The sequence below is a fragment of the Mirounga leonina genome, unplaced genomic scaffold (assembly GCF_011800145.1).
Source record: "Mirounga leonina isolate KUSES-001 unplaced genomic scaffold, KU_Mleo_1.0 Mir_154, whole genome shotgun sequence".
Taxonomy (NCBI): domain Eukaryota; kingdom Metazoa; phylum Chordata; class Mammalia; order Carnivora; family Phocidae; genus Mirounga; species Mirounga leonina.
Window position 1 is genome coordinate 39,132,789 of NW_023270389.1, and position 11,858 is coordinate 39,144,646.

An 11,858-nucleotide genomic window follows, 5' to 3' on the forward strand; every position below is an offset into this window, starting at 1 on the left:
AATAAAATAAGAAAACATGACTTCAATTAAAAACATTAATCTTACCTCTAGTATTCAACAATTCCCCCAATCTGTTACTCTGCAGCAGGTGCCAAGACCCCAAAGATAAATAAATCACAAAACACACCCAGGAAGAGCTCACCACTTTGGGGAGGTAGAGGAACAAATGAATGGAACACAATGTGAGGCATATTCCTAAAGAATGGGTGAGGTAAGACAGCAAGGCAGATCAAGTGACAATGAACTCTCCTAAGGATCACAAGGACAGGTCAGACAAAACATCCACAAAGACATAAAAATCATACTAGACGTTAAAAAACAGAGGCGGAGAGGATTACATGACCAGGTGTGAAAAAGAATTTAAGGGAAGAGTAACAGCAGGAGTGGACGCCCAAGATTTCAACTGTGAGAAAGGTTTGCGGAAGGGTGACAGGGAGCTAAGAGAAGCAGGGGTGCCCGTCAGGTTAGGTGGGAACAAGAGCCTGCGAGTCTCGAATGCTCCGCTAGGGAGTCTGCATTTCAACGTGGGCCATTTTGTGTGTTTTTTATATTAGGGTATTTTATTTTTTAAAGATTTTATTTATTTATTCAGAGAGAGAGAGAGAGCGCACAAGTTGGAGAGGAGGGAGAGGGAGAAGCAGACTCCCCGCGGAGCAGGGAGCCTGACGCGGGGCTCGATCCCAGGATCCTGGGATCATGACCTGAGCGGAAGGCAGATGCTTAACCACTGGGCTACCCAGGCACCCCTAAATTAGGTATTTTAGACTACAGGAGAATATAGTAAACATGTATGTTCCCAACACCCAGCTTGGGGGAAAAAAAAGCAATAAAACCACATCACATCTCAGCCCTCACCTCCCCCTTTCCCCCACCCACTCCCTGTATTTGGGTATTTATCCTTCTGACATTTGCTGATACTTTTACTACAGACACAGGCGTCTCCAAACAATATAAGGTGGCAAGACAGATTCTGAGCAGGAGAGAGAAAATATCAGATGTGTTTAAAACAAGACTCTGGGGCGCCTGGGTGGCTCAGTTGGTTAAGCGACTGCCTTCGGCTCAGGTCATGATCCTGGAGTCCCGGGATCGAGTCCCGCATCGGGCTCCCTGCTCGGCAGGGAGTCTGCTTCTCCCTCTGACCCTCCCCCCTCTCATGTGCTCTCTCTCATTCTCTCTCAAATAAAATCTTTAAAAAAAATAATAAAATAAGACTGTCGTGTGGGAGTAGACTGGCCTCCACACCGGAAGCAGTGGGACAGGTAACAAAAAGGTGTGGAGAGAGCTGTCGTCACTGAAGGACTGTCATAATGAAGAGAGAAGGGGCAGCCTCCGCCTTGGAGGGCGTTCGTGGGGCAAGGAGGAGGTAGACCTGAATGAACCATGCCCGGTGAAGCCCGAGGCAGGATGTGGACAAGAAGTGCGGCAGGTGACAGGCCCAGGCCGACATCAATGAGGGTAATGAGGCAGATCGGCCAGGGCACAAAGCCCAACCTGGTAAGGGCCAGGAGCAAAGGGGCAGGAGGACCTGACCAGGGAGTGACAATGGGGAAGGCTGCCCAGAGAGGTGGGATTTAAGGTGGGTCTCAAGGGAGAGTTTTGACAAGCAGTGCTGAGTGGGAGGATTCCTGGGCAGGGGAACAGCATAACTAGAGGTGGAAAAAATTACTGGGCCTGTTCAGGAAACAGCTGCAGCTTGGCAGAACCCTGGGGGACATAAATCTGAAGAAATCAGAGGGCCACATAGGGGATTATTTGCGGAGAACCTTAAATATCAAGATGAAGTGTGTATAGTGTGTACACGTAATTCATAATAAATTCACTTTCATGACCATGAAATCTGCCTTAATCCCAAGTAAAATAATGGCAACAGCCAATCTTGTGATTTGGGGGATAACATCAATGATATCATTGCTGCTTATTATAGTCCTATATGCAGAACAGGCTGTCTTGGTGAAGGGCAGGCTGGCGAATCTGCTGGGACACAGTGTCATGGAGGGTCTCCCTCTCACTTTAAAAACTAGTAACCCAGGGGCGCCTGGGTGACTCAATCCGTTAAGTGGCTGTCTTTGGCTCAGGTCATGATCTCAGGGTCCTGGGATCGAGCCCCACCTCGGGTTCCCTGCTCAGTGGGAAGTCTGCTTTTCCTCTCCCTCTGCTGCTCCCCCTGCTTGTGTTCTCTCTCTCAAATAAATAAATAAAATCTTAAAAAAAAAAAAAGTAACCCAGAGGTTGAATGAGTAATTCTGCCTCTTCCTCTTTAATATAAGGTACAAAATGCATAGAAAGGAAGTTAAGCATATTCTAATCAATGTATCTAAACCTGCAAAAACAATTTCGTCTTATGCCTTTGTCTTCCAAATGTTCCTACTACTTAATCCTTCTGTGATATGTACACTCCCTTGATCTGCAAGTTTCCCTAGGTTTGAAAAATGAGGGGGAAAAAATTATCACATTTTTAAAAGTTCCCAAGTAAAGCAAAATAATACTAAGAACCAAAGTATCAGTAACTTCAGAAAACAGCTTAGGGATGTGATCCATCTCCTTAAGTGAACAAATTAGATGTGTATAATAAATAGCACCGATACTTGTTTAATTTTTAAAAATCAGGGCGCCTGGGTGGCTCAGTTGGTTAAGCGTCTGCCTTCGGCTCAGGTCATGATCCTGGAGTCCCGGGATCGAGTCCCGCATCGGGCTCCCTGCTTGGCAGGGAGTCTGCTTCTCCCTCTGACCCTCCTCCCTCTCCTGCTCTCTCTCTCTCAAATAAATAAATAAAATCTTTAAAAAATAAAAATAAAAATAAATAAAAATAAAAATCACATACAGTCATTAACATGATGTAATTTTCCCAAAGCACTGAACCTATTAGAGACTAAATAATAAAAACTCCATTCCATTCTTTGAAAAATAGAAATAGTAATTGTACCTACTTCATAGGGTCATTAAAAAATTTAATGAAAGCATTTCAAGCACTACAGCACTGGGATAGAGTCAGCAATGATTCATGTAAGCCATGGCTACTGCTATCAACATCCGTATAGGGTGGAAATTCTAATTCTGAACCAAGTCAATGTGATTACTGGTGGAAAGGCTTATTAACTTAGTAGAAGAGATAAGGAGATAAACATATAGTAAGATGAGACACAGCTCACCAACATGTAAGTGCAAAGTGCTTTGGGACTATAAAGAAAGGAATGCCTAACTGGTGGTGGGAAGGAATGTCAGGGAAGGTGAAGCTTCAGTTGAATGTACAGAGGCTAAGCAGGTAGCAAAGGGGACAGATAGGTCGGTCTGGGTGGGAGTGTAACAAAGACAGGAGAATTCACCACCACCAAGTGTTAGGGCACTAACATGGAGAGAAAGAACAGTAGATAATGGGAAGGGAGTCAGGGGTTAAAGAAGCTTTATCACACAGTTAATAAGAATCAAAAGAATTTAAATAGTATTAAAAACTGTTAAAAAAAAAAAAAAAACCTCAGAGAGAGGAAAGAGTAAAAGAAGAATATAGGATAGGCAGCCTCTGAAGCTCTTGAACAATCCCAAGAGGCAGTGCGGATGGAGGGTACAGAGCAAACTGAAGATATGTTAGAGGGTCTAAAGACTGGTAGGCTTCGTGATTGACGTTTGCAGGTAGAAGCTAAGGGGTGCTGAGAATGACTTGTTGAAAAGAACCCCAAGTGCCTGGTTTCAGCAGCTAACTCAACAGATGGCAGGGTCACTGACTCAGACAAGAAATATGGAAACAGCACATTTCGTGGCAAGAAATTAGGGAGCTCAGTTTGAGACAGGCGGAATTTGGAGACCCGAACAGACAGAAATACCAGATAAACCCAACTGTTTGGAACCAAGCAGAGGGGTCTGGATTGGCGATGATAACCAAGCAGATCAACTGAAATGGAAACATGTCGTTCATGCTCTCATGGGCCTGACGAGGGCTGAGTGAGTGACTCCCGGCCTCTCCTGAGCTCTAAAACTAACCAGGAACAGGATCATTCAAGCCAGTGTAGTAAAAACCTTAAGTGACTACCATAAGAGCCTGAGGACAGAGGCGGATGGACTCCTTAGCTCTGTGATTCTCAAAATGTAGTTGGTCAAGGACCAGGATTATTAGAATCACCTGGGAGCTCCTCAGAAACACAAATTCCCAAACCCCACCCCAAGCCTACTGACTCAGAAGCCAGAGTGGGCATGGAGAATAGCACTCTGTGTTTTAACAGCCCTCCGGTGATTCTGATACCCACTAGAGTTTCAGATCCACTGCCTTAGCTACTGCCCCCCATTACTTGAATGCAAAGGAGTATGAAAAAAAGAATTCCCAGGACATGGATTTCCAAAGACTTGAAGACATTAAGTCTAAGTAGAGGGTAGGCAAAGGATAAAGCATTGGCAACTTTTGCTAATTTTCAACACAGAGGGAGTTTTCCCTGTGGGCTAAAAATCTGTAAGGCAAATTAGATCGATTCAGTGGCCCACAAAATAGAGCTTCCTAATTTAGGTATATGGTTCAGTACTAAAATTTCAAACATCACAAATGCGAAGATGATGTTCTGCTCGTCAGAGGACACCACACCACTGGCCAATCTCTTTCTCATTTTCTCATCAGACACCTCCCAACATCAAGCATTTATGGGGATGGCTGCCTAGGGTTACAGGATCTCTGGATATGCGATAGGCCTCTGGGTCAAGCTAATTGACCAGGCTCAGGACAAAACCCTTGAGCCGGGTCTTATTTAGTCCCCTAAGGAACTAAGCTAAATCACCCACGTATCAAACTTTATACACAAAATTGATCTAAGAATGGTCACAATATGTTTTTTTCCAGGAGCAAGGACCACGAGACAAGTCAAACAAAAGCTTGACGGGAGAGCAAAACAAAACCAAGCCAAGAAATACAGAACCAACAAGCAAAAGAGAAAGGAAATTAAAACAATGTTAATTGCCATTTATAGTCCAACTTAGACGTATAACCATCCCCAGCCCACAAGGAGTCACTATTACCTTTTATCCCCAGCTACTCTAAATCTTCATCTACAAGCATTGCCTCATATCCTCCCATTCAGAATTATAAATAATTCAGAGATTATTTTCATAATCAGTGTGCACATAATATATGGCAAAGGCATGGCTGGTCTGGGGAACAGGGACTTCCTCACCCTCCCAGTGCAAAAATCACAGCCAGATCTGCATTTTTCTAGGCTTTCTCCCCCCAACCTCTCCAAGGGGTACTCACTCTCATGACCTCCTGGCCTGCATGCAGTCCACATTGCGGATTCTTGGCTGTAAGAACCCGTTCTTCTTCAAGAACACATCTTACATACTATGAACCTGCTCTACTGACGTTTTTTCCAAGCTGTTCCCTTTTTCTAACAATCCCTCCTGTTGGGAGGGTGATATGAAGATGAATGAGTTAATGTTTGTCAAATACTTGAGGCTTCTCAGATGAAAGGCAACATTAAAGTTCAAGAGACCAGAGGCTGACATTACACTAGAGGTGTTGCAGTTGACTCTATATTTGGGCTTCAAAGAAGGAAAGAAATCAAGGCTGCAAAGACACTCCTTTGTGAAGATTGGCACCTTCTGCATTCTTGCTAAAGGCAGACAGATTTATTCTTAACATTCTTTAATTAACTGGATCCCAACATTAGAAATACAAGGATCTTTATATTAGCGCCAGACTCTTGTTATAGTAAGTGGCGCACAGGGCAAAGGATCCTTTTCTCTGCCCTTCTCTAAGTGGCTTTTCCTCCCCAAGCTTCCCTATCGTCTGAGCATGCAATTCTCAGTCTCCTCCTATAGAGGGGCCACATGAAAACTGCCAGCCAACAAGTTTGCTTTGAGCCAACAGACCAAAAAAAAAAAAGAAAGGTCAAAGACAAAGCTTTATGTGTATGTTGGCAATGCATGTGAATTTAGGCCGCTGGAAAAAAAAAAAAAAAATGACCCACACAAAGAGCACATTCATGGCCACATATAGCTCCTCAAACATATAAATAGCCATTCTTGACCCAACACCTACTCTGTGCGAGGCTCTGTGTCGGGAGGGTAACATACAGCATTCCACTGAATTCTCCGCAGATATCCTGGCAAGTTAGATGCTCCTGGGCCCCACTTTGTAGATGAGAGAATTGAGACTCCAAAGGACTGCGAAGTTTGTCCAACATTACCCAGCGAAAAAGTGGTGGAGCTGGAATTCAAACCTAGCTACATTTCAAACTCCCAAAGCTGGATCCCCTGCTCCAGCACAATGCTACACAGGAAAGTTGCAGAACTTGCTACACCCCGCTTGGCCTGCTCCAGAAGCACTCCATGGGGCTCAGACAGGGCAGGGTAAATTAAATCAGTAAGGGGAGATCACAAAGTCTTATTTCAAACATTCGGTTTCATCTCCTCTTTACCAAAACCTGTTTTCCCTCGTTCTTTTTGATTCGGCCCAAGCAGTAATGATTTAATTGGCTAATTAAGTATTTCATCTTATCTCTTCCCCTGGCCTTAATCTCTAACAAAGTGCACAGCACAGTTCTGAGGCTTAGAATGAGTTCAAATTCTACAAGGCCCTTGGTGACGAAGAAGTTCAAATGCAGCACAGCAGGTGAAAAAGAACAAGCATATGGAACTCAGGTGGGCTACACCGTGCAATCAAAGGGTTTATGTTTGCTTCCCTGGAGCAAAAAACAGAAACCCTTAATAAGGAGGGAGGACATTAGGGGGGAAAAAAATCCTCATAGTTCTTGACCCCTGGTCCATCCATTCAGGCCAAACACAAATTCTCCTAAAAATTCTGCTTTTTCTCTGGATTCTTTAGGTTCTTCCATATTAAAAGAGTCTAATGTTCTCTTCCCATGACAGCTGTCCGGCCCACACAGTATGCACAAACCTGAATAACTAAAGTGTGAATAATAACTGTTTAAGCCAATGATGGAAGCTGGGTAAGCAGGGGGATTAGCAGAACCAGCTTCCCTTGAGCCATGCCTCTCATGCAGGGCCTATACCTCCAATAAAACTCCTGTCAAGGGGTTGTTCTTGAGATAAGAGAAGGTGTTTGTGTAGGGGCTTAGATAAACACCACACATTGTACTTTTTCTGCTCCCATGTACTGGCCTGAAGCTCACGGAGGCTGGACCTCTGCCACCTCAGCCAGGACTCAGCCACTGTGAATACTACTACAATCCCACTTCAGCCTGGGGAAGAGGCACCCTTGAAAGGCAACCCACATACAGAAAGCTTCTGCCTGATAAGGAACCTCTCTAGGCGGGATCTGCTGAATCCTGGACCATCAGCCTACAACAAGAGATTCTGTTTTTATCAAGTTTCAGAGGGAGGAAAAGTAATCCTCACAACCTTACGAAAGCAATAACGAGGTTTAAACGTAGAAAAAACAGTAACAAACACACTGACCCGTCCGTGGACTCGTTCTGCACATCGTGGCCACCCATGTGGATTAGGCAAAGGAGCATCACGCTGTGCAGCTCCCACTCACTAAGGCTATCATTTCCACGGCACAAGCTTTTAACCCCGTCACCAAAAGATAAGCAACTTTAATGCGAGGTTCTGGAATGCTGCAGTATTATGGCCAACTGCTGTCAAGTGCCTCTTTCAAAGGGAATCAAGTGCATTCTAATGAAAACAGGCATGGGCCAATTAGTGCCAATTAAAATTTAGATGGTCACACAACTGCTGCTTGTAGAAACAGCATCAGGCATGGAGGTGTGTCCAAAAAGAGACCTGTACTCCTCTGGAAACACCTGGTGCTCATAAGCGGGTAATATGCTTCTAGCTTAATTTCTGGTATCTATCATTGATCTATCATACCCCAAATAGCTAGCTTTTTGAGCTTTTTTTTTTTTTTTTGGATGACTCTCATTTTGCACAAGCTGTTTCTTCTACTTGGAATGCACTCTCCTAATCACTCCTGCAGGTAAGCACTCCCTTAGCCCTATAAACTCAGGGCACACCTTACCCCTCACCTCCAGAACCAAGCCTTCCCTGCCTCTCATAGCACTTCTCCCTCACTATGCTGTAATTCATGATCAGCCTGTGGGTTTCCTCCAGGAGGCTGCAGTTAGAGCTTGTTTAAGTGTCTTTGTATCCTGTTTTCCTAGCACAGAGTAGAAGCTCAATACCAGGTTTGTTGAATGAATGGGTGAACCAATCCAGTTTAAGAAATTAACACATTCGTGGAACCCTGTAACCGTATATTCAGCCTGCAGTCTAGAGATTCCTCACCTTCACAAAGAGCCTGCAACAGCCAGTTCCTGGACAGACTGAAGCGCAAACCCCACGATCTCCTTGAATTGTACGTGGGGTTGGGGTTGGGGGGTGACAGGAACTGAAGGAAGTGGAAGGGAATGCTAGGTAGGGGCGCCGCTACCTCACTACTCCCTCAAAAAGGTGTAAAACCCGCTTATACAAGTATTCAAAACCCAGATTTAGGGATCATGCCAGGGAGAAAGGAGGGGCGTATTAACAACACCCTCAGAACTCGTTAATACTCAGAACTCTGAAAGTCTGAGGTGGAGATCTGTTCTGAAATTATGCGGTCACAGGTTTTCCCTATGAGCCAGCCCGACCACCCAAGTAGGGCCAAGAAGGCCAGAAGTCTGGTGGCATGGCTGGGGCCTAGTGGGAGGGCATAAGAACTTCTCTCCTTCCCAAGATCCTGTCCCCCCAGGGAGGCGGTGGGAAGAGGGGTGTCGGGGAGCAGCGTTCCTCTCCCGCTGGAACAGCAGCAACGTCTGTTCTCTCCTCCTCTGCCCTCACCGCTTGGGTATCTCCAGCTGCCCTTTCCAGGCCCTCGCTCAGTTCCCCAAGAGCAGGGGGAACCGGGAGGAGGGGGCGCGGGGTGGGTTTCTCCGCAAACTCTCCGGACAGCGCTCACCTTCCACCTTAACCAGCCAAATAGGACGTGCGCTTCACGTCGAGCAGCTCCCACCGGGACCGAGAGCGCCCGCGGCCCGGCCACCTCGCGCCCCCGCCGCTCTGCCAGCGTCCCGGGCCGCCGATCGCAAGCTGGCGCTGCCAGCGTTGGCCCCAGTCCTCGACCGGGCGCCCGGAGCGCCGAGGCGGCCCCCAACCTCCCGCCCGACTTCCCCGCCGCAGACGGCGCTTACCTGCTTACATGGCCCCGTCGGTGCCCTGGAGTCCCGCGCGGAAAGCCTGTCCTCCGCGGCGGCGGCGGAGCCCCAATTCCCTAAGGAATTGATTCCAGTGGCTGGCGGAGGAGGGGCGGAGGGAAGGAGCCGGAGGAGGCGAAAGGGGAGGGAGGTTTCCGCTGCGATCCCGGCGCACCGACAAGGAGAAAAGGAGAACCACCTCAGCACGGGGTTGTCCCGCCGGAGGGGGGCCGGGGCCAGGAGGCCCGGGAGGATGGGTGCGCTGGGAGGGGAGGGGCCGCCCGCGGCCACTGGGTGTCTGCGGCTCCCCGAGGACCTGAGCCGGGAGGGCCGGCAGCGGAGCGAGAAGCCGCGCGGCAACCTGCCCCGGGACTGCGCCCGCCGCGCCCGCTCGCCTGGGGGAGAAAAAGTTGGGCAGAACTTTCCCGGGCCGCGAGAGCCCGGGCGGCAGGAAATGCGAGCGGCCGGGAGAGGAGGGAGGAAGGGGCCGTGCGATGGGAGGGGACGGAGCAGGCGCCGGCGGCCGCGGCTCCCCCACCCCCGGGCCGGGCGGCGGCGCGGGGGGCCGGAGGCGGAGGGAGCTCGGGGCGCGCGGCCGGGGGCGGGGAGGAATGCGCCCGGGAGGCGCGCGCGGCTGGGCGGCCGGGGAGCGGCGGGGGGGAGGGGGCCGGGGGGGCGTCTGCGCGGGGGAGCGCCGAAACTTGGAGCCCGAGCTCCCGGGCTGGAGGCGCGCCGGCCTTGGGGACGTCACAGCGCTGGAATCCGAGGAATGCCGGGCGGCAGGAGCTCCGTGTACAGGCCCGGGAGAAGTCGCGCACTTTCGGTGCAGGGGCTTTGGGAAATGTTTAAAGGTGAGGGCTGAGGAGGGAGGACGGGTGAAACTCCCTGGAGTCAGAGACGTGGGAGTGGAGGAGGAAAAGCGACCACAGCCGGCACGACCTAGCGCCGCCCCCGGCGGGGGCAGGGAGGGGGGCGGGAAGGAAAAAAATCCCACTTCGAAAACCGCAGGGGCAGGGCAGAGGCCGCGACTGGCCCGCTCCGGCCGTGGGCAGGGACAGTCCGTCTCATTTGGGGGAAACCCTCGGAGCCGGACGACCCCAGGCAGCCACTGTACGGAGGGGAGACAGCCCAGGAGAAAGTAAGGTGACTTCCCCGAGAAGGCAATCCCAGGGTTCTCCCTCCGGGACACCAGGAGTCTCTGCGTCCTGGATCTGGGGTTCTTAACCCCACCCCCCAGGACTCCCCCAGCGCCCGCGATCGCAAAAGCAGTTTCTGTGTGCTAGGAGCTGGAAGATGTCGTTTCCCCGGTTCTTTCCGTGCCGCAGCCTCGCTCCACCCTGCCTGGGTGGGCACTGGGAGGGAACTTCCTTAGCACTTTCAGAGGTGGAGTTAGGGCGGCGCAGCTGCGTGCTGGAAAAAGCACCCAGCCAGACGAGGGAACCTGGGTTTAGGACCTGCCCTGCCCGTGACCGAAGGGATGATTGAGGAGTATCCCAGCCCCAGAAAGCCTTGGTTTCTGTAGCTGTAAAATCGTTTTCCTAATATTTTCTATTTCTCCGTGGTCCTTCGCGTGGCCAAAAACATGCCTTATGGGTCTGTTATCCAACCGACAACCCAGTCTGGGGTCTGACAACCCAGTTCTTTCGACCTTTATTAGGTTGAAGAAGGTCCTTGAATCATTGTCACAGAAGATGTTCCAAATGACTTCGGTGTCTCACAACTCATACAAAAATCGGATCTCTTGGGGAAGAGAACTGGGAACCAAAAAGCAAAACCTGTTGTGCCCATCATGTACCAGTTTGTGGTGACTCTGACTTCTCCAAGTATCTGCCAACCTCCAGAACAATAAAGAAGTCGAGAAGGCCCCACAGGGATGGAAGGAAGAGGCTGCAGAGAATTAAACGTCAGTTTCTCAAACTTTCAAGGACATAGCTGGATAGCTTCAGTATGGACTTGCTGGATTTCCAAAAAAAAAAAAAAAAAGTGCCGAATGCTTTACTGTGTTCCGGGAAGCATTGAAAGCACTTTTTATGTGCACTTGTATTATTATCCCATTTCCTAGATGAGAAAAGTGAGGACTGAAGAAATCACCTGTCTTACCAAGGGTCCCACAGCTTGTGAAATAATAGGATAATAGATCCTACTCTGGCCCCAAAACACAAGCTCTTAAATTCTTCAAAATTTGACCAAAATAGGATTAAAATCATAAATAAGGAAATACCTGCAGGCTCTCACAGGAATACAGATGAGAGGCCTTTGGGGCCTTAGAGGAAAAGATGTGGCATTGGTGTATTGTCACTCTGTGATATTGAACTCCAAGCACAGCATGCCGAGACAGTTGGGGTGTTAGAAGAGTAAAGTTTGCATGTAGCCATACAATTCTGGTTCTGCCTCTGACCAGCCACATGACCCTGAACAAGCCACTTCACCCCTAGGCCTAAGTTTATTTTTTAAGTGGAGTGTGACATGGAGGTCAGAGTTTGGTTGAATTGCTTCATCTCTGAGGTCTTTCCTGGGTCTGAACTTGAATGAACGTATACTCCTCCAGGCAGATGGCATGCCTATGGAGGAAGCTCAGTGATAAAGCCAGGATGTCTTGGGGAGAGGACTGTTTTCACTCTGCCTTTGGAATCAAAATGAATGTTGGGAATGCTGCTGAGTGTTCCATGGCCAAAACAAAACACACACAAACACACCAAGATTTAGCACTAAGTCTGTGGCCTCATTTTAATTTAAATAATTTTACTTCTA

At 48.7% G+C, this 11,858-nt stretch overlaps 1 protein-coding gene across 2 annotated transcripts in view; it reads right to left on the bottom strand.

Moving 5' to 3' along the window:
- The window catches only part of PTPN14 (protein tyrosine phosphatase non-receptor type 14), a 183,934-nt gene extending 174,263 nt beyond the window's left edge, over positions 1–9,671 (bottom strand). The window contains exon 1 of one of the 2 annotated variants that reach the window (XM_035010548.1): positions 9,105–9,671. The gene's annotated coding sequence lies outside the window, so the exon portion shown is untranslated. The remainder of the gene's footprint in view (positions 1–9,104) is intronic. The other variant, XM_035010547.1, reaches the window with a different exon arrangement.
- Between the last annotated feature and the right edge of the window lie 2,187 nt (positions 9,672–11,858).